This window comes from Salmo salar, chromosome 15, assembly GCF_965601325.2.
Source record: "Salmo salar chromosome 15, fSalSal1, whole genome shotgun sequence".
In the NCBI taxonomy this organism is placed as follows: Eukaryota; Metazoa; Chordata; class Actinopteri; order Salmoniformes; family Salmonidae; genus Salmo; species Salmo salar.
The window spans coordinates 75,325,349-75,345,298 of record NC_138305.1 but is presented as its reverse complement, the minus strand read 5'-3'; the positions used below and the strand labels follow the sequence as shown (position 1 = coordinate 75,345,298).

The 19,950-nt window shown below is 41.9% G+C and overlaps 1 protein-coding gene across 2 annotated transcripts in view; it reads right to left on the bottom strand.

The window, feature by feature from the left end:
- The window catches only part of gpr153 (G protein-coupled receptor 153), a 57,739-nt gene extending 40,375 nt beyond the window's left edge, over positions 1-17,364 (bottom strand). Inside the window, exon 1 of one of the 2 annotated variants that reach the window (XM_014146171.3) lies at positions 16,928-17,364. The gene's annotated coding sequence lies outside the window, so the exon portion shown is untranslated. The remainder of the gene's footprint in view (positions 1-16,927) is intronic. The other variant, XM_014146172.3, reaches the window with a different exon arrangement.
- Between the last annotated feature and the right edge of the window lie 2,586 nt (positions 17,365-19,950).

Sequence of the window (19,950 nt, the reverse complement as noted above, 5' to 3'; positions counted from 1 at the left end):
GAGTATCACAATATAATTTATGACGAGATTATATTTATTCTAAGTATCGATTCTCAAAATAAATAAATAAATATATAAAGTATATCATTTTTTTCTCTTTTTTTCTTCTTCTTGTAGGTAGTTAACGTTAGCTAGGGCTAGTCGTTTGTACCTACTCCAAAACTCTGGTATTTCTCCTTTTATAGCTTGGCCTCAATCTTTTTGTGAGTGTTAATGTTGCGACAGTTCGTTTCTGGTATCAGAACAAAATAGTCAGCACATAGTAACTTCTGATTTAGCTGTACTTTAATTAATGCAAACACGTGTGTGGTAAATGGGTTGTTCGTATATACGGTCTCGCTGTTTTACCTCGCAGGGCAAAACAGAGAAGAGAACGACACCTCCTTTGTTCTCTCTTTTATTCTCTGACAGAGTTAGTTCCTGCTCAATGCTGGCCTGTCAGAGGGAGGAGGAGCGTGGTTTAAACTTGCTCCTCCTGTCGTCGGCGTGCAGGCTGATCCCAGCGTCGTGACGCATTTCCTGTTGCCAGTTGTAGTTCTTCTTGTCTTCAACAGTTGATTTACTCGTAGTTTATATACTTAATATTGTAGCATAGCTTCCCCGGTATATTATATAAGTTATGCATACAAATAGCCAGTTCAACCCTAACATGAGCCAATATGTTTTTAGCACTATATGTCTGATCAATACTTGTTTACTCATGGCTCTCTCTTGTCCCTCTGCAGCAGACATATAGTGAGCAATATGTTAGGAACATAGAATCGCAATACTTATAGAATTGTAAATAAATCGTGATATATATAGAATCGCAACACATATCGTATCGGCACCTAAGTATTGTGATAATATCGTATTTTGAGGTCCTTGGCAATTCCCAGCCCTACTGATGACAGCCGATATGGTAGTGTACTGCAGGCACAGCATGAGGTTACTAATTGGGAGAAGCCCCAGGTACAGGAAATAAATGCAGATTAGCGTTTTTCGTCGTTAATCTTGTACTGGACGCAGCTCTGCAGAGTGGTCACTAGCTAGCACAGCCGCTAAATCATAAAATCTGATTTGAAACCTAACCCTAACTCTAACCTTAACCACACTGCTAACCCTTGTGCCTAATCCCAACCTTAAATTAACATCAAAAAGCAATTGTTTTGCTTTCATTCATTTTTTACAATATAGCCACTTTTGAATTGCAATTGGCCCATCTAGCGGGAATTGCTCAGTTCTGCCTCCAGGACAAGACTCATTCCAATTAACGTTAACCTGCAAAATAAGTGGAAGATTATTGCAATACTGCTCAAGATATTGTTGCTATCCATTAGAAAGATGATGACGAATCCCGGGATGTCTTCACTTACCTGAAGCTTCTACAAATTACAACACTCCAACAGTATACCAAAGGTAACTAACAGTCAGCATGCGCTGTTAGTTATGTCTACAGACAGGCTGGAGCCATTAGAGTCCTTTTATAAGCAGAAGGCTCAGACATTCATAATGATGTAAACCCAGCCTTATCCAAATACCCAGGTCACAGCTGCCTCCCAAACTTACCCATGAGATGCACTTAGAGCATAATTCTAACGAAATCTTGATTTGAAATTATTGTGGGTGCAGCAATTGAGCAATATTACACTGAACAAAAATCTAAACTCAACATGCAAAAATATCACAGATTTTACTGAGTTACAGTTCATATAAAGAAATCAGTCAATTGAAATAAATTCATTAGGCCCTAATCTATGGATTTCACATGACTGGGCAGGGGCTCAGCCATGGCTGGGCCTGGGAGGGCATAGGCCCACCCACTTGGGAGCCAGGAATGAATTTTACTTATCTGGTTCATAAATCATTTAAATAGGTTTGCTAAATTAATCTAATCACCATCCAGCCTCGTGAATTATGCGTGGATGCTTAGGCTAATGTTGTATTCTTACCTTACGAAAGATTCCGCCCACAGACTATTCCAATCTTTCTTTGATATTACTTTTGCTGTAGTCCACAAAAGTCGTGCTCAGTCCTTACATTCCGAATTGAGGAACGACACGGGCGACTGTTAACATCAATTCAACAGTGTGATTTCGAAAATGAACGGGCAAATTTGAAACAGTATCAGCACAGCTGTACGTGGCCATTATTGTAGCGCGTGTGCGCATCCTTTGTCCTATTTGGAGAAAAAAAACGTATATTTGACGCCTGGCGGTGCACACCACTAATGGAGTGTCATCTCTACAAACATGAGTCATAAGAAATTATATAGCTCGTCAATTTCCCCATTTAATTAAGGCCACAATGCTCCATATCACATAGGATGTAGGCCTACTCGCCGCGAAGAGAGGCAGTAACTGAACGATATCTGATTGCGCCGCTGGATGGATGTGACATGCTTAGTTCCCTGTGGCAGTGGGAGTAAACCGCAATAATAACAAATAATTTATTGGGACAATATCATTTTCTTGGTCGTCGTCTCCTCTGTGCTTAGCCTATCTTTTGAACATCTATACAATACAATATTGATGCGTAATTTCAACTACCCATTTTTTTTTTTTCGCCTGGTTGAATATTATTATTTGACTCAGAGGAGAAAAGACTCCTAAGATGTATTTTGATCCAGATGTCGTTGCAAAAACATTACAACTATACTGAACAAAAATATAAATGCAACATGCCATTTCAAAATTTTACTGAGTTACAGTTCATTAAAGGAAATCAGTCAATTGAAATAAATGAATTAGGCACTAATCTATGGATTTCACATGACTGGGCAGGGGTGCAGCCATGCGTGGGCCTGGGAGGGCATAGGACCACCCACTTGGGAGCCAGGCCAACCCACTGGGGAGCTGGCCCACCCAATCAGAATGATTTTTTTCCTCACAAAAGGGCTTTATTACAGACGGACATACTGCTCAGATTCATCAGCTGTCCGGATGGCTGGTCTCAGATGATACCGCAAGTGAAGAAGCCGGATGTGGAGGTCCTGGGCTGGCGTGGTTACATGTGGTCTGCGGTTGTGAGGCCGGTTGGACATACTGTGACATTGTGTTGTGTGACAAAACTTCACATTTTAAAGAGGCAATTTATTGTCCCCAGCACAAGGTGCACCTGCATAATGATCATGCTGTTTAATCAGCTTCTTGATATGACACACCTGTAAGGTGGATAGATTATCTTGGCAAAGGAGAAATGCTCACTAACAGGGATGTAAACAAATTTGTGCACCAAAATTTAGAGAAATAAGCTTTTTGTGAGTATGGAAAATTTCTGGGATCTTTTATTTCAGCTCATGAAACATGAGACCAACACTTTACATGTTGCGTTTTTATATTTTTGTTCAGGATAGTTTGTAAGTCATTCGTCAAAGTTACACATATTGTTTGTCTACAATCTTTTTTGCCTGGTCTGTTTTTGACAGGCTTTTTCAGAGATGTGGAAGGGAGTGGACAGACACATGGGTTATTGGCTAAGTTCTCATTATGTGGCTTCAGTTACATTTTAGTCATTTAGCAGGCGCTCTTATCCAGAGCGACTTACAGTAGTGAATGCATATATTTCATATATATATATATTTTTTTTCCCATACTGGTCCCCCGTGGGAATCGAACCCACAACCCTGACGTTGCAAACACGGGACAGTTTTAGTGGGGTGCTTCCTCCTTCACATCTCCTCTGATCTCGGGCAATAGGAAGTTCAGAGGTTAGAGGAGTGGACCAGAAGCCAGAAGGTATCCAGTTTGAATCCCGTGCGGACAATAGGGGAGATGAACTGGCCACCGCAAGGTAGATCACAGATAGCCTCTCCTGCATTTGAGCGAGTCACTTAAGCCCTACAATCTTCCAGGGGCGCTGTTCTGCAGCTGAATCTGTGCTCCCAATCTGTGCTGTCTGTCTGAGCCATTCAGGAGCTTAAGGTAAAATGTCCAACTCTGATGGACTGTCAAAGTGCTATTTAAAAGTCTCCTCTTTGTCCATGTTTCAGTTTTTCTCTAGACCTTTGTGTGCCGGCGACATTGCCAAAGCAGCAAGGCGCCAGCCCAAGTCTGCAGGCCAAACATCCCCCAAAGCCAAAGTCCACAAATCATCTGATATCAGTCTGGCTTCATCAATATTTCCAGTCAGTGGACCCGCTTAATCAACAACTCATTACATAAATATACAGTTTACTTATGGCTATGTCCCAAGGAAAATGCTGGCGAGCCATAAAATCACTGAGTATAGATTAAATAAATTGCAGGATGTGCACCGACATAAGAACCAGATACAGAGTGATGCCAAATGATGTATCAAATGATGCTGTATCTGTAATATAAACATACTGTCTAACATGTTGTTCACTTCATTAAACAAATAAATACAATGCCAGCGTTGTCTGTGGCAATGTGGAAGCCTAGTAGCCTATCAAAATAATTTCAATGAAGGTCTCAAACAAAGTGTTGCATAAGGAGCCAAGATTTAGTCCCACGTCCTCCTACTCTTTGGATGAGTAATTTAGTGCTTTGCAAATCTGTCAGTGAAGCTTAGTGAGACACGGGGGGGGGGGGGGGGGGGGGGCCTACAGAATGCATCATATCATCACAGATAGAGATAGATAGATAGATAGATACTGTAGATATACAGTACCAGTCAAAAGTTTGGACAAACCTACTCATTCAAGGGTTTTTCTATATTTTTACTATTTTCTACATTGTAGAATAATAGTGAAGACATCAAAACTATGCAATAACACATACGGAATAATGTTGTAACCAAAAAAGTGTTAAACAAATCAAAATATATTTTAGATTCTTCGAAGTAGCCACCCTTTGCCTTGATGACAGCTTTGCACACTCTTGCCATTCTCTCAACCAGCTTCATGAGGTAGTCACCTGGAATACATTTCAATTACAGGTGTGCCTTGTTAAAAGTTAATTTGTGGAATTTCTTTCCTTCTTAATGCGTATGAGCCAATCAGTTGTGTTGTGACAAGGTGCGGGTGGTATACAGAAGATAGCCATATTTGGTAAACAACCAAGTCCATATTATAAAAAGAACAGCTCAAATAAGCAAAGAGAAATGACAGTCCATCATTACTTTGAGACGTGAAGGTCAGTCAATCCGGAAAATTGCAAGAACTTTGAAAGATTCTTCAAGTGCAGTCGCAAAAACCATCAAGCGCTATGATGAAACTGGCTCTCATGAGGAATGCCACAGGAAAGGAAGACCCAGAGTTACCTCTGCTGCAGAGGATAAGTTCATTAGAATTAACTGCACCTCAGATTGCAGCCCAAATAAATGCTTCACAGACTTCAAGTAACAGACACATCTCAACCACTACTGTTTAGAGGAGACTGTGTGAATCAGGACTTCATGGTCGAATTGCTGCAAAGAAACCACTACTAAAGGACACCAATAAGAAGAAGAGACTTGCTTGGGCCAAGAAACACGAACAATGGACATTAGACCGGTGGAAATCTGTCCTTTGGTCTGATGAGTCTTTAGATTTTTGGTTCCAACCACTGTGTCTTTGTGAGAGTAGGTAAACAGATGATCATGTGTGGTTCCCACCGTGAAGCATGGAGGAGGAGGTGTGATGGTGTAGGGGTGCTTTGCTGGTGACACTGTCTGTGCTTTATTTAGAATTCAAGGCACACTTAACAAGCATGGCTACCACAGCTGTCATCAAGGCAAAGGGTGGCTGCTATGAAGAATCTAAAATTTAAAATAGATTTTGATTTGTTTAACACTTTTTTGGTTACTACATGATTCCATATGTGTTATTTTATAGTTTTGATGTCATCACTATTATACTACAATGTAGAAAATAGTAAAAATAAAGAAAAACCATTGAATGAGTAGGTGTGTCCAAAATGTTGACTGGTACTGTATATATATAGAGAGAGAGTAAGTGAATAAGTGTGTGAGTTAATGAGAGTGAGAGAGAGAGAAATAAATAAATAGAATATAAAGTAGATTGATGGAGACAGCATATCACACAAAAGGATAGGATGCAGACAGATAGACAGGTCAGTGTGTTTGGAGAGACAGAACAGAGGTGTGTGTGTTTGAATGTGAAGCTGACCTACATCTCCCCATTGGTTTGTAAGTTGGGGTGGGAGAGCTGCTCATGCCCCCGGTGCCTTGCTGCCAATCAGCACGATGCATCGGCCTAGGCCGAAAGCGCCTGTCTCTCCAGAGCTGTCGGAAAAGATGAACGCTCCGTGCCGCAGCAGGCCAGCGTCTAAACCGGAAGCGCCGCCTGCACACCCTCGTAGCCGTGAAGCCTCGCGACCCTAAAACCCAACAAGCACTTTGCTTTGGCCCCAGGAGAGACTCATTAAGTCACTGAAAGGCTCTGGTCATCCAAAGAGAGGTTTTCACCTACCGCTTGGGAAGTGAGCTAAAATAGCACAAATGCCACACTCAAAAAGAGAAGTCACTTGTCTAGTCAGGGAGTGGTTCCAAGCTGGTATTCCCATTTTGTGGTAACATCGAGTGAAAACCTGAAAGGGAACCACAAAACCCAGAACAATACAATAAAGAGTAGTACATTTGTGTTTCCAAGCAATTCTATGTGACGTGAGTGAACTGCCATAATGGAGGTCCCATTAGGAAGTTAATAACATGTATTGCTGAAATGTAAATACAATGTAAATATGAGTCTGAATAATGTCACGAACGCTGGCAAACATGTCTTAGAAACTAACGGCAGCTTACTGACATAATTCACACGTTATGGAGTATTATGACATGCTTATGACATTATCACGAAGGCAACACTATGCCTCCTATAAGTGAATGGAGAACAGCTGATAAATAAGAGCCAGATATAGCAGAGCTTAGTCAGAAGTTGCCCTGAATGAAAGATCTAGGATCAGATTACCCTTCGCCTGTTTTTACTGTGTTGTTTAAGAGACACAGGTCTCCAATTTATTAATGACACAGGTTAGGTCATAGGGTCTCTCAGACCATGTACATACATAGTACAATCGTGACATCTTTAGGGGTGACATTTTCTGTTTCAAGTACAAGGCCTCGGAGTGTTGTGGCGAGTGTTCTTGGAGTGCTATCAAATGGCTGACTACAGTGTCATTCTCCCATGCATACAAACAGCCCACTTCAGTCTACCATCATCAGCATGATCTGTTACTGGAAGATATCTGACACTCCCATTGTCCATGTGAGAGACTGGGCCTGAATGGAAGCAGAGTGGGACTTACTATTCCGAGGTATTAACTGATCTTCCCCTTTTGGAATAGTGCAGAATACTGTAGTGTCATGGAGTACAAAGCCTGTCTCCAGGATGGGGGAGTCAGAGACAGTTTAGGAATTACAGCTGGCGTGGCCCGCTGAGTCATCCACCACAGGCAGGCAGGCAGCAGATGTGAAGACACAGCACTCTCACCAAGTGGGATGAACTAGTCCTTCAGAAGCCAAGATGCAATCTATCTGACTCATCTTCAGTGAATGACGAATAATCAACTTGTGATAAACAATTATCCCAATATGATATCTCTGATGCAGAGTGATCGGCAACACTTCATTCCAGGTTGATGAAGTACTTGATTGAGTCATTAGGGACTGGAGGTCATGCTGAAGACACGCTGACAGTAAATGAATGATCAAATCCTCAACTTTGCACAGAGCAAAAGTATGTTCTGTGCGTTGGTGTAGTCTCTATTGATTAAGAAATCATAAAAGAGCGAATTATGACAAATATTTTTGGGGAGTTCAAAAGGTATTCGGACTCAAAACAATGAATTGGAATAACCCAAGGAGGTCGAGATGCAAAAATAATATACTTAATTGAATCCATGCTCAAAAGAATGCATAGGGTGAAAGTACAAGGTGCTGTAAAAAAAAACGATATATTCAAATCAAATTTTTGGGGGTAAATAAAAACAAACTACTGTATAAAAAAAGTCTCTAAACTTAAACATTTATTAACATCATGATATGTTCTAATTCAATCCAAGGCAATAACAAACACATATTCATTGTTAAATGAATGTAGTACAAAGTCATTGTTTATAAACGTATTTCTATTGAGAGGTGGCTGTTTGAAAATATAGCAATTTTTTAACACCATTATTTCAATCAAACATCTTGAGTTGTTCTGTTATTACATTGAAATATACTGATCTAATTAGGAGTTGTTTTATCCTGTCCCACCTTTTGAAATCAACGCCGAACACACACATTAAAAGACAGTAGAATGAATGTGCCTTAAGCAACACTCCTACAAATATTACCAGGTGATGGGATTGCATCCCTCTCCAGCATCGCCACATGGTGAGTAGTCTGTCTGCAAACATTTTGGAGAAAATTAGTGAGCATGTTGGTAAATCTTCATGTATTTTTAAGTGTCACTGCCGAACATCTAATATATCAAGAAATATGTAAAATACGGTTTTGGGATTAAAATATGGTCCTATTGCATTTGACCGCTATGGGGCAATGATTCAGTCATAGGCTGAATCTCAAACCGAAAACTTGGCCCCTAAGTCCAGTATCAAGTGGCCGCTTTCTATAGTGATCCCTGTTTAATAGTTTGATAGTGGTTTTGGTCACTCAACATTCCAACTGCCACGTAGCAATATTACAAAATTCTAAATTCATTTGTTAGCATTGTCTCCCGTGACCTGTTGTGCAGGTCACTCGCTATGAAACACGGGCACTGAGACAGACACAGACGCACACTCTGATAGACAGTGAGAAAATAAAATGACAAAATTACTTCTCTCTACTCATGCACAAAATATGTGCAAGTATGTCGGCCACCAGTGATTTCCTCAGCTGATTTAGCTTGTTGTAGCCTGCCTGCTAGCTAGCTAGCTAGCTTCACTGACAAACACAGGGGCAGGTTGACATTTATTGTCACGAGTCTTGTCCTGGAAGCAGAACTGAGTGACTTCCCCTTAGATAGGCGAGCTGCAAAGTCAAAATTCGCTATAAATATTGCTTTTTGGACTTAATTTAAGGTTAGGAGGCTAAGCATTATGGTTAAGGTCAGGGTTAAGGTTAGGATTAGGTTTTATGATTTTGTGGCTGTGCCAGCTAGTGACCACTCTGAAGAGCTGCCTCCAGAACAAGATTGATGACGAAAAACGCTAACCTGTACACAGGGATAGAACTTTAGCGAGCTACAATAGCTACACCCAAAAGGGTTCTTCATCTGTCCCCATAGGAGAACCTTTTTGGTTGCAGGTAGAACCCTTTTTGGCTCCAGGTAGAACCCTTTGGGGTACCATGTAGAACACTCTGTAGAAAAGGTTCTACATGGAACCCAAAAGGGTTTCCCTGCAACCAAAAAAGGGTTGTCCTATGGGGCTAGCACCTTTTCTCTAAGAGTGTAAGGATGTTTGGCACTGCACTGATAAACAGTGTGTAGCTTGTCACTCATTTGCAATAGTTTGACAGCTTGCTGATGAAGTTCCCAGTAGTCAGTCCGTACTTCAGCATGTTTACAAAGCACCAATCGTTGTAACATTGGGTCAGATAAAAGCACAGCGCAGCAGCAGACTCGATATACTGACTCAGAGCAGAGCAGGCTGTTCTCTGCTGTCGCTTGCCTTTCTCTGCCACTTCTCCAACTTAATGGTGATAAAGTGCAGAGCACTTCATATCTGTGGTAAATAATTTGAAAGATGCCAACTTTACAGTATTGCTGTGTTAGGCATTTGTTTAATTTACATTTTTCCCTTTATTATGATGATCAGGACCTGTTAGTGGTAGTTTTGTAATAACTGCACTGGGATTTTAATTTTGTGAGAAAAAATTAAATAAAACATTGGTTAAGGATTTATTTTTATGTTAACGTCCCAATTTTGCTCAAACATTTTAACGTTTAAAAGTTCACACCCCTATACTGTACTGTAACCTACTCTACTGTACTTTACTGTACTGTACTGTAATGTACTCTACTATAAATGTGGTCTTTAACTAGGACAGATAATAGACAGTAGCAACAGCAAATGTGGTGAGTGTAAAAGTGTGTGTGTGAGTTTGTGCATATGTTATGTGTGTGTGGGCGTATGTAGTGTTTGTGTGTGTATAGTGCATTCCAAAAGTATTCAGACTCCTTGACTTTTTCCACATTTTGTTACGTTACAACCTTATTCAGAAATCTACACACAATACCCCATAAAGCGAAAACAGGTTTTTAGAAAAGTTTGCAAATGTATTAAAATAGAACAGAAATACCGTATTTACATAAGTATTCAGACCCTTTGCTATGAGACTCGAAATTGAGCTCAGGTGCATCCTGTTTCCATTGATCATCCTTGAGATGTTTCTACAACTTCACTGGAGTCCGCCTGTGGTAAATTTAATTGATTGGGCATGATTTGGAAAGGCACACACCTGTCTTTCTAAGGTTCCACAGTTGACAGTGCAATAGGGGGAGAAGGGCCTTTGTTAGGGAGGTGACCAAGAACCCAATGGTCACTCTGACAGAGCTGCAGAGTTCCTCTGTGGAGATGGGAGAAACTTCCAGAAGGACAACCATGTCTGCAGGACTCCACCAATCAGGCCTTTATGGTAGAGTGGCCAGACGGAAGCCACTCCTCAGTAAAAGGCACATGTAAAAGGCACATGACAGCCAACTTGGAGTTTTCCTAAAGGCACCTAAAGGCAATGAGAAACACGATGCCAAGCGTCACGTCTGGAGGAAACCTGGCACCATCCCTACGGTGAAGCATGGTGGTGGCAGCATCATGCTGTGGGGATGTATTTCAGCAGCAGGGACTAAGAGACTAGTCAGGATCGAGGGAAAGATGAACGGAGCAAAGTACAGAAAGATCGTTGAGGAAAACCTGCTCCTGAGCACTCAGGACCCCAGACTGGGGCGAAGGTTCACCTTCCAATAGGACAACGACCCTGAGCACACAGCCAAGACAACACAGGAGTGGTTTCGGGACAAGTCTCTGAATGTCCTTGAGTGGCCCAGCCAGAGCCTGGTCTTGAACCCAATCGAACATCTCTGGAAAGACCTGGAAATAGCTGTGCAGCTATGCTCCCATCCAACCTGACAGAGCTTGAGAGGATCTGCAGAGAAGAACAGGAGAAACTCCCCAAATACAGGTGTGCCAAGCTTGTAGCGTCATAGCCAAGAAGACTCGAGGCTGTAATCGCTGCCAAAGGTGCTTCATCAAAGTATACATTTGCAAACATTTCTAAAAAGCTGTTTTTGCTTTGTCTCTATGGGGTATTGTGTTTAGGTTGATGAGGGTAAAAAACGATTTAATCAATTTTAGAATAAGGTTGTACCATAACAAAATGTGGAAAAAGTCAAGGGCTCTGAATACTTTTCAAATGCACTGTATGTGTGTGTTGGGGTGTCAGTGTAAGTCTGTGAGTGCGTGAGTAGAGTCCAGTGTGTGTGCATACTAGAGTCAGTGCAAGAGAGTTAGTGCAAAAATGGGTCAATGCAGGTAGTCCCGATAGCCATTTATGATTAGCTATTTAGCAGAGAGAACAGTCTATGACTTGGGTGGCTGGAGTCTTCTTCAAATTGGGTTGCCTATGGTTTGTAAACCAAAAACTAAGGTTATATCCAGGTTCCAAGAACAATATATATACCAGGACATTGTTTCCAAGATCCAGACCTAGCAAGATGAGAGCATGACAAGTTAAGTGCCTAGTCACTTAACCCCTACCTATATGTACATAGCTACCTCAATTACCTCGTACCCCTACCGATACTCCCTGTATATAGCCATCTTATTTTTACTCATTATTGTTATTCGTTATTCACTGGATATTTATTCCTCGTGTCACTATTTCTATTTTTTATTACATTTTTTATCTTTAACTCTGCATTGTTGGAAAAGGACCCGTAAGTAAGCATTTCACTGTTAGTCTGCACCTGTGGTTTACGAAGCATGTGACAAATAACTGACTACCTCATGAAGCTGGTTGAGAGAATGCCAAGAGTGTGCAAAGCTGTCATCAAGGCAAAGGGTGGCTACTTTGAAGAATCTCAAATATAAAATATATTTTGATTTGTTTAACACTTTTTTGGTTTTACTACATGATTCCATATGTGTTATTTCATAGTTTTGATGTCTTCACTATTATTCTACAATGTAGAAAATAGTACAAATAACAAAAAACCCTTGAATGAGTAGGTGTGTCCAAACTTTTGACTGGTTCTGTATGTCTACCTAATATATGTTGGACGACATATTTGCACCACTTCTGTAGAATGACTCATATACTACCATCATGGAGTCAAGTATTTGCCAGTAGCGTGTGGTAAGGCCAGTGGCCTGGTTGGCAGTGGTATTCACACTTTTTCTGTGAGAGCCCTCCTTTGACATTTGAAAAACTTGGCAGACCTCATCCATGTACAATGATTCCCCACGATGTTGTCATGGCTTAATTTTTTGACCTTCCATCTGTCCTAAAGTGTCATCTCCGCCAACTTTATTATATTTGTGTGTTTTTTTCTTTGTTTTATATTCGGCAGTAATCGGTCCACGCACCGGAAGCAGAGCTTTCAACGAAAATCACAGAAGCGGGGTACGCACCAACCTTTCCCCATTAAAAACAGTTCAGCCACTCCTGAATTCAAGCAATAACGACATACAGATTTTGTTGTATTATAACCGTAATTATAGCTCCTGTCCAAATGTCATGAATGATATTCAGGTAACTGCCAAAATAAAGGAAACACCAGCATAAAGTGTCTTAATAGGGCATTGCGCCACTATGAGCCAGCTTCAATGCACCTTGACATAGATTCTACAAGTGTCTGGAACTCTATTGGAGGGATGCAACACCATTCTTCCACGAGAAACTCCATCATTTGGTGTTTTGTTGATGGTGGTGGAAAACGCTATCTCAGCTGAGGCCCCACTCCAGAATCTCCCATAAGTGTTCAATTGAGTTAAGATCTGGTGACTGAGACGGCCATGGCATATGATTTGCATAGTTTTAATGCTCATCAAACCATTCAGTGACAACTTGTGCCCTGTGGATGGGGGCATTTTCATCCTATTGGGGCTTAGCCATGGTAAGCAAAATAATGGCCTGCCCAGCACATGACCCTAAGCATGATGGGATGTTAATTGCTTAATTAACTCAGGAACCACACCTGTGTGGAAGCACCTGCTTTCAATACACTTTGTATCCCTCATTTACGCAAGTGTTTCCATTATTTTTGCAGTTACCTGTATATTCATGTCATAGTCACCAGTGAACTCCATTACACTCAAATGTTACTTCAACTTCAACCAGTGAATGCTAGCGATGCTACCGCTCTGTCTTAATAAGTGTTAGCATGCTGGTAGCACACCCTGCACACTAAAATGTATATTTTAATAGGTATGCAGTAGGTTGATAAAAATATCAACAAAGTTAATGACGAGCTACAGTAGTTCCGATGTTGTTTTTTTGGTCACTGGTTATTTTGACAAATCACGATTTCGCAGGTGTTAGCATCTTTTGAATTTCGGAAGGGGAAGGGAAATCCGGGCCCCAAACATGCAAAGAGAGAGGGTGGAGCTTCTCGTTCCAGTTCCACTCCTTGTTCTAGCAGCTGACCAATTACGCAATACTTTAGTTCCAGGTTAACTGAGATTAGCTAGTGATAGTGATGCACAAGCTAGGCCTATTTGAAACATCACCATCTCCTAGCAGCATTTACCTGACAGTGTCATGCCTGCTCCCGCTCCTCCTCTCTGGCGCTCGACCTGACAGTGTCACGCACACCTGTCACCATCATTATGCGCATCAGCGCTCGCTGGACTCACCTGGACTTCACCTGGACTTTTTGTTTTCCCCTGTCCAGATGCTGTCCGTATTCTGTTCCTGTGCGTGTTTCATTAAATGTTCACTCCCTGTACTTGCTTCTCGTCTCTAGCGTCTGTCCTCACAGAATGCTGACAACAATATTTGAAGCATCAGGGAGGGTTTTGTTTTTTGTTGATGACGTCGGGTCCGGGTGCCGCTGCCGTAGGAACCGGGGGTGCCTCAGCTGGCTCATCGGGCTTCCACGCCTTTACCGACTCGAGAGGTTGCCTTGCCTCGGTTGGCTCGGCTGGTGCCCATCCCACGTCATGCCTCAGCCGGGTCGTCGGGCTCCCACGCCCCAGCTGGCTCATCAGGCTCACATCCCACATCATGCCTCAGCCGGCTCGTCAAGGTCCCACGCCTCAGCGGGATCGTCAGGCTTTCACGCCTCTGCCAGCTCATCGGGCTCCCACGCCTTAGCTGGCTCGCCGGGCTTCTACGACTCAGCCGGCTTGTCCAGCGCCCACATCTCGGCCGGCCCGTCAGGCTCGCCCAGGTGGGACACCGGGTTGCGCCCCTAGGGGGAGGGGGGGTACTGTCATGCCTCTTCCCGCTCTTCCTCTCTGGCGCTCGAGGGCGCCAGGCTGCCCATCATTACGCACACCTGTCACCATCATTACGCACATCAGAGCTCGCTGGACTCACCTGGACTCCATTACCTTGTTGATTGCCCCTCCTATATCTGTCTGTTCCTCTGTTAGATCCCTGTGTCAGAATTATCGTTTTCGTTTTGCCCTGTCCAGATGCTGTCCGTATTCTGTTCCTGTCCGTGTTTCATTAAATGTTCACTCCCTGTACTTGCTTCTCGTCTCCTGCGTCTTTCCTGACAGACAGATCAATAGCTTGAAAATCCCCCCAAAAGCTTGAAAACCTAAATGAGAACCCATTTGATTTTTGCCCAAAGTTTAGAAAAGAAAACTAAAACTGAACATAATTCATAATGATTTTTATTGTATTTTAGTTTATTTTGGAGTCGAAGATAATAGTTTCAGAACAGTTTTAGTTTTTTAAACAAGTTAATTATTTGATTTCATTTTACTGAATAGTTTTTTCATGATTAGTTTTGGCTTGAATTTCAGTTTTAGTTTACTATAATAACCTTGCTATCTGGTGCACCTGCACCCCGTAATTCACACGTCTAAAAAAGAATCCCAGTCGGCAATGCCCTAGTTAAAATATTTTAAACAGAGGGGCGGCAGGTGACAAGCTTGTGTGTATGACTCATAAGCTGCCTTAATTAATACTACTGAATGACTAGGAACCATCTAATTTCTGTTCAGGTGTGTATGATATGGAATATTCTCAAGTCATATGCAAATGCATAGGCTACATGTCATTTGGTGTATGATTGCATGTATAATTGTATTCAAGTGTGTACCTGAATGTGTATTTGTAAATAGTATTTGTGTTCAGTATATTGATGTACTCATGTTCATGTGTGTGTATGTAAGGGTTTGTACTGGTGCTCAGATGTAGGCCTATCAGTGATTTATAGATAGATGTGGTATATGAGTTAGCTAATTCAACTGTTTCATGTGATGAGTAACCTTGCCGGAGACCTGAATACTTGTAATTTTGTGTTTGGGCTGAACGACCCAACGTCTCGGCTTTTGCTTAGCAGGTTATTGCAGTCCGGGACGATACATGGTCAGTAACACTGGTGCCAAGATTGAAAGGAAGAGTGAATGTAGTGGAGCCAGTTCACCAGACGGGCTTCTTCTGACACCATGCCAGAGACCTAAAGAATTGTGTATTGGCTCTCTCAGAGATAATGTCTAAGGTTTAGCTCAGTAGGCAAATGTTGGTCTTCAGTCACACCGACAACCAATTTCCAATATCCTGTCAGTTGTGTAATATATGGTAATCTACAGACAAAAGTGGTGGCAATAAGCAGTTCCTCAGTCCCTTTCCTTATGGCCCTGTTAGACAATACTTCAATGATTAGGTTGGTGCAGACAACTGGCCACAAAGCAACGCAACGGCAGAGCCAAGACATGCAAAATCATTTCCTGCCATTAGACACAAAAGCTTGATATAACTTAACAAAAACACAACAAAAATGTTTTACGCAATTCAATAGGAAACTAAAAAAGTTGAGACAAAGTACTACAGTCTCTGCCTGAGGATGAATATGTGCCTGATATAAATGATTGATAATGTTCATAAGACACCATTGTAGTTGATACATTGAAGAGGTGCAAGAAAGGGGATACCTAGTCAGTTCCGTATTTAACCCTCTGATTCAGAGAGGTGGGGGGGGGGGGGGGGGGGGGGGCTGCCTTAATCAAATGCCCAGGGAGCAGTTGTTGTTCAGTGTTCACTGCCTTGCTCAAGGGCAGAATGCCCACCTTAGGGATTTGAACCAGTGACCTTTTAGGTTACCGGCCCATCGCTCTTAACAGTTAGGCTACCTGCTATGTGCACGTTATGCCAGAAGCTTTGGGTGTTAGGCTGTAGACCTAACCACAGATGCATCCATTTTCTAGTCATTTCTGTATTGTAATTTACTGTTTTCTATGCTGCCAAAGCATTGTATTTTCTGAGATCCAATTTCCATATACATAATACATGTAATTCATAAAACCATACAACTGTCTTCTATCTTCTTCTCACAAACTCAGAAGTTCTCAAGCCCTTAATTTTAAACAGTTGAACCGAGTTTTTGCAATGAAATCATACATAGATAGAGCTTCTTCACTCTGACTGCAGGCAATGTACAGTAAGCCATGACTTCTCCAATGATTACAGCGCTCGTGCCTTGTCAATTGATAACGGTTAATTCGTTTCGAATACTGTCTTGTTCATCAAATTAGGCATATCACCATTTAATAAAATACAGTTAAGGCTTACCTCCTATGTAGGCACAGTTTAGGCTATATTTTATTCAAGAGGTTTGCATATAAATTCTAGTCTCTGGTTTTCTAGTCTATGACTCTTTTTTTGCTGTAGGGTTGGTTTCGCCATGACATCAACATGTAAGTGAAGAGAAATACAGTTTACCTTAAGCATTGAATTAGCAATAATACGCAATTATGTTTTGTTTAATAAACAGCATTAGTAGCTACTTATCTGGTTCATAAATCATTTAAATAGGTTTGCTAAATTAATCTAATCACCCAGCCTCGTGAATTATGCGTGGATGCTTAGGATAATGTTGTATTCTTACCTTATGAAAGATTCCACCCGCAGACTATTCCAATCTTTCTGTGATATTACTTTTGCTGTAGTCCACAAAAGTCGTGGTCAGTCCTTACATTCCGAATTGAGGAACGACACGGGCGACTGTTAACATCAATCCAACAGTGTGACTTCGACAATGAACGGGCAGATTTGAAACAGTATCAGCACAGCTGTACGTGGCCATTATTGTAGCGCGCGTCCTTTGTCCTATTTGGAGAAAACGTATATTTGACGCACACCCACTAATGGAGTGGCATCTCTACAAAAATGAGTAATAAGAAATTATATAGCTCGTCAATTTCCCCATTTAATTAAGGCTACAATGCTCCATATCACATAGGATGTAGGCCTACTCGCCGCGAAGAGAGGCAGTAACTGAACGATATCTGATTGCGCCGCTGGATGGATGTGGCATGCTTAGTTCCCTGTGGCAGTGGGAGTAAACCGCAATAATAAGAAATAATTTATTGGGACAATATCATTTTCTTGGTCGTCGTCTCCTCTGTGCTTAGCCTATATTTTGAACATCTATACAATACAATATTGATGCGTAATTTCAACTAACCATTTTTTTTATTTCGCCTGGTTGAATATTATTATTTGACTCAGAGGAGAAAAGACTCCTAAGATGTATTTTGATCCAGATGTCGTTGCAAAAACATTAGAAGTATACTGAACAAAAATATAAACGCAACATGCAATTTCAAAATTTTACTGAGTTACAGTTCATATAAGGAAATCAGTCAATTGAAATGAATTCATTAGGCCCTAATCTATGGATTTCACATGGCTAGGGAATACAGATATGCATCTGTTGGTCACAGATATCTTAAAAAAGGAATGACAATGGGCCTCAAGATCTCATCACAGTATCTCTGTGCATTCAAATTGCCATCAATAAATGCAATTGTGTTCGTTGTCCATAGTTTATGCCTGCCCATACCATAACCCCCGTTGTGAACATTGCTGATGTTCACAACGTTAACATCAGCAAACCCCTTTTCCCACATGATGCCATACAAGTGACCTGCGGTTGTGAGGCCGGTTGGATGTACTGCCAGATTCTCTAAAACAATGTTGGAGGAGGCTTATGTTAGAGAAATGAACATAAAATTATCTGGCAACAGCTCGGGTGGACATTTATGCAGTTAGCATGGCAATTGCATGCTCCTTCAAAACTTCAGACATCTGTGGCATAACTGCACATTTTAGAGTGGCCTTTAATTTTCCCAAGCACAAGGTGCACTTATGTAATGATCATGCTGTTTAATCAGCTTCTTGATTTGCCACACAGATGGCAAAGGAGAAATGCTTACTAGCAGGGATGTAAAGAAATTTGTGCACAACATTTGAGAGAAATAAGCTTTTTGTGTGTATGGAACATTTCTAGGATCTTTTATTTCAGCTCATGAAACATGGGACCAACACTTTACATGTTGCGTTTATATTTTTGTTCAGTGTACATTGTAATGCTGGAGAACACAAGTTGACCTGGATGCTACATTTTGTGCATGTGTGGTTGCACCGGCAGTGAAATGTATTTTCGTGAAATTGAAGTTATACTGGACAAGACTTTGCATCGATAGCTGAGTAACGACATGAATTATGATTATAGTATATCCTAGTATATCGTCACGCAAATGGATACTAAAGAGAAGTTCTATTCAGCTTGAGGGACATGGGATATCCTTCCGCCTGGCGAGATATAAATATCAGAGTAATTCCGTGCCACGGGTGTGATGCGCGTGCCCCCTATAAATACCTGGGCGCATAGCGTTACTTCCTCTTTTCTTCCCTCGGCTACACAGGAGAGTGAGAAGTGGATGAAGACTCTGTAGATTAGTTTTTGTTGAGTGTGTAGAGTATACTCTATTCTGGGAAGAGCTTAATCCTCCCAGGAGTGCTCTGCAGTGTTTTGTCGTCAGTTAAGATTTTTCTTACAGGTCGACACCGTGCTACGAAGTAGGGTGAACGGGTTGGGCCAACCTGTTCACGGCACTAGGCTCAGTTGTCTTGTCTGTCCGCATGTTAGCCTCCTGGCTAATTGCGTTACCTGTTGCTTGTTAGCTTCAGCTGGATGCTAGTCTCTTCTCTCTGGAGATTGAGGCTGGGTACCGCACCTACCCAGGATAGGGGAAACTCTGTGTGTTATCTAGCTCTAGCTAAACACAGTTGCTCTCCAGAAGTAGGACTGATGATTGCTGAGTTGCACCTTAATTTCCAGGCTTCGCATCCTAGCTAGCATACTCTCTTGCTGGCGCCTCCGTAATCTCGCAAGAGTTGGCCAGTCTGTTCTCAGGACATCTCCTCACACAGTCTGTTACTATGTCAGTTGTGTTTGGCTCCTCACATCCATACATTTTGGGCATTGTGAGTGGAATTTCTCAAATGTATTCTGATATCCATAGAATATATTATTACTTAACTCACATATTGCCCTAAGAGCAGAACTACTTTATACTTACTCCTGGTATAGTATTAAATGGGTGGTATTAAGACTATTATCTGGTCTATAAGACACATCTGTATTTCTGCTTATGTCTAGACGAGGAGAAGATTATCCATGCCATACTTTTGCGATAAATGCAATGCTGGCTTGCATGTTTTGTGCTACTCTTGGCCGACGCCTATGTGATGCACGATTAGCTATGACGAAGGAGACAAATGCTAGAGGCTCCGGGAGCAGTCTCAAGCGTAACAACCCTCCCCAGCGGTGGGCCCTCCCACCAAGCAGTCCAAGAAGGACAGGGGACCTACTCTGGATGAGTTGGAGGCCCAGGCAGCCTCTCTGTTTTCGCAGGTCCGCTCTCTCAGCCCGACAGGCTCCGTTGAAGACTTAAGACAGGATCCTGATGCTATCTCCATCCTTGCTGTTAATGACCTAGACAAAAGACGGGCCACCTCAGTCATCCTGATGGGTGTGGCCCCGGCATCGGTCTCTTCTCCCAAGCCCATTGGGAAAAGTGGTAGGAGCTTGTGGAGTGCCCCTGGGAGCTGGATACAGTACTA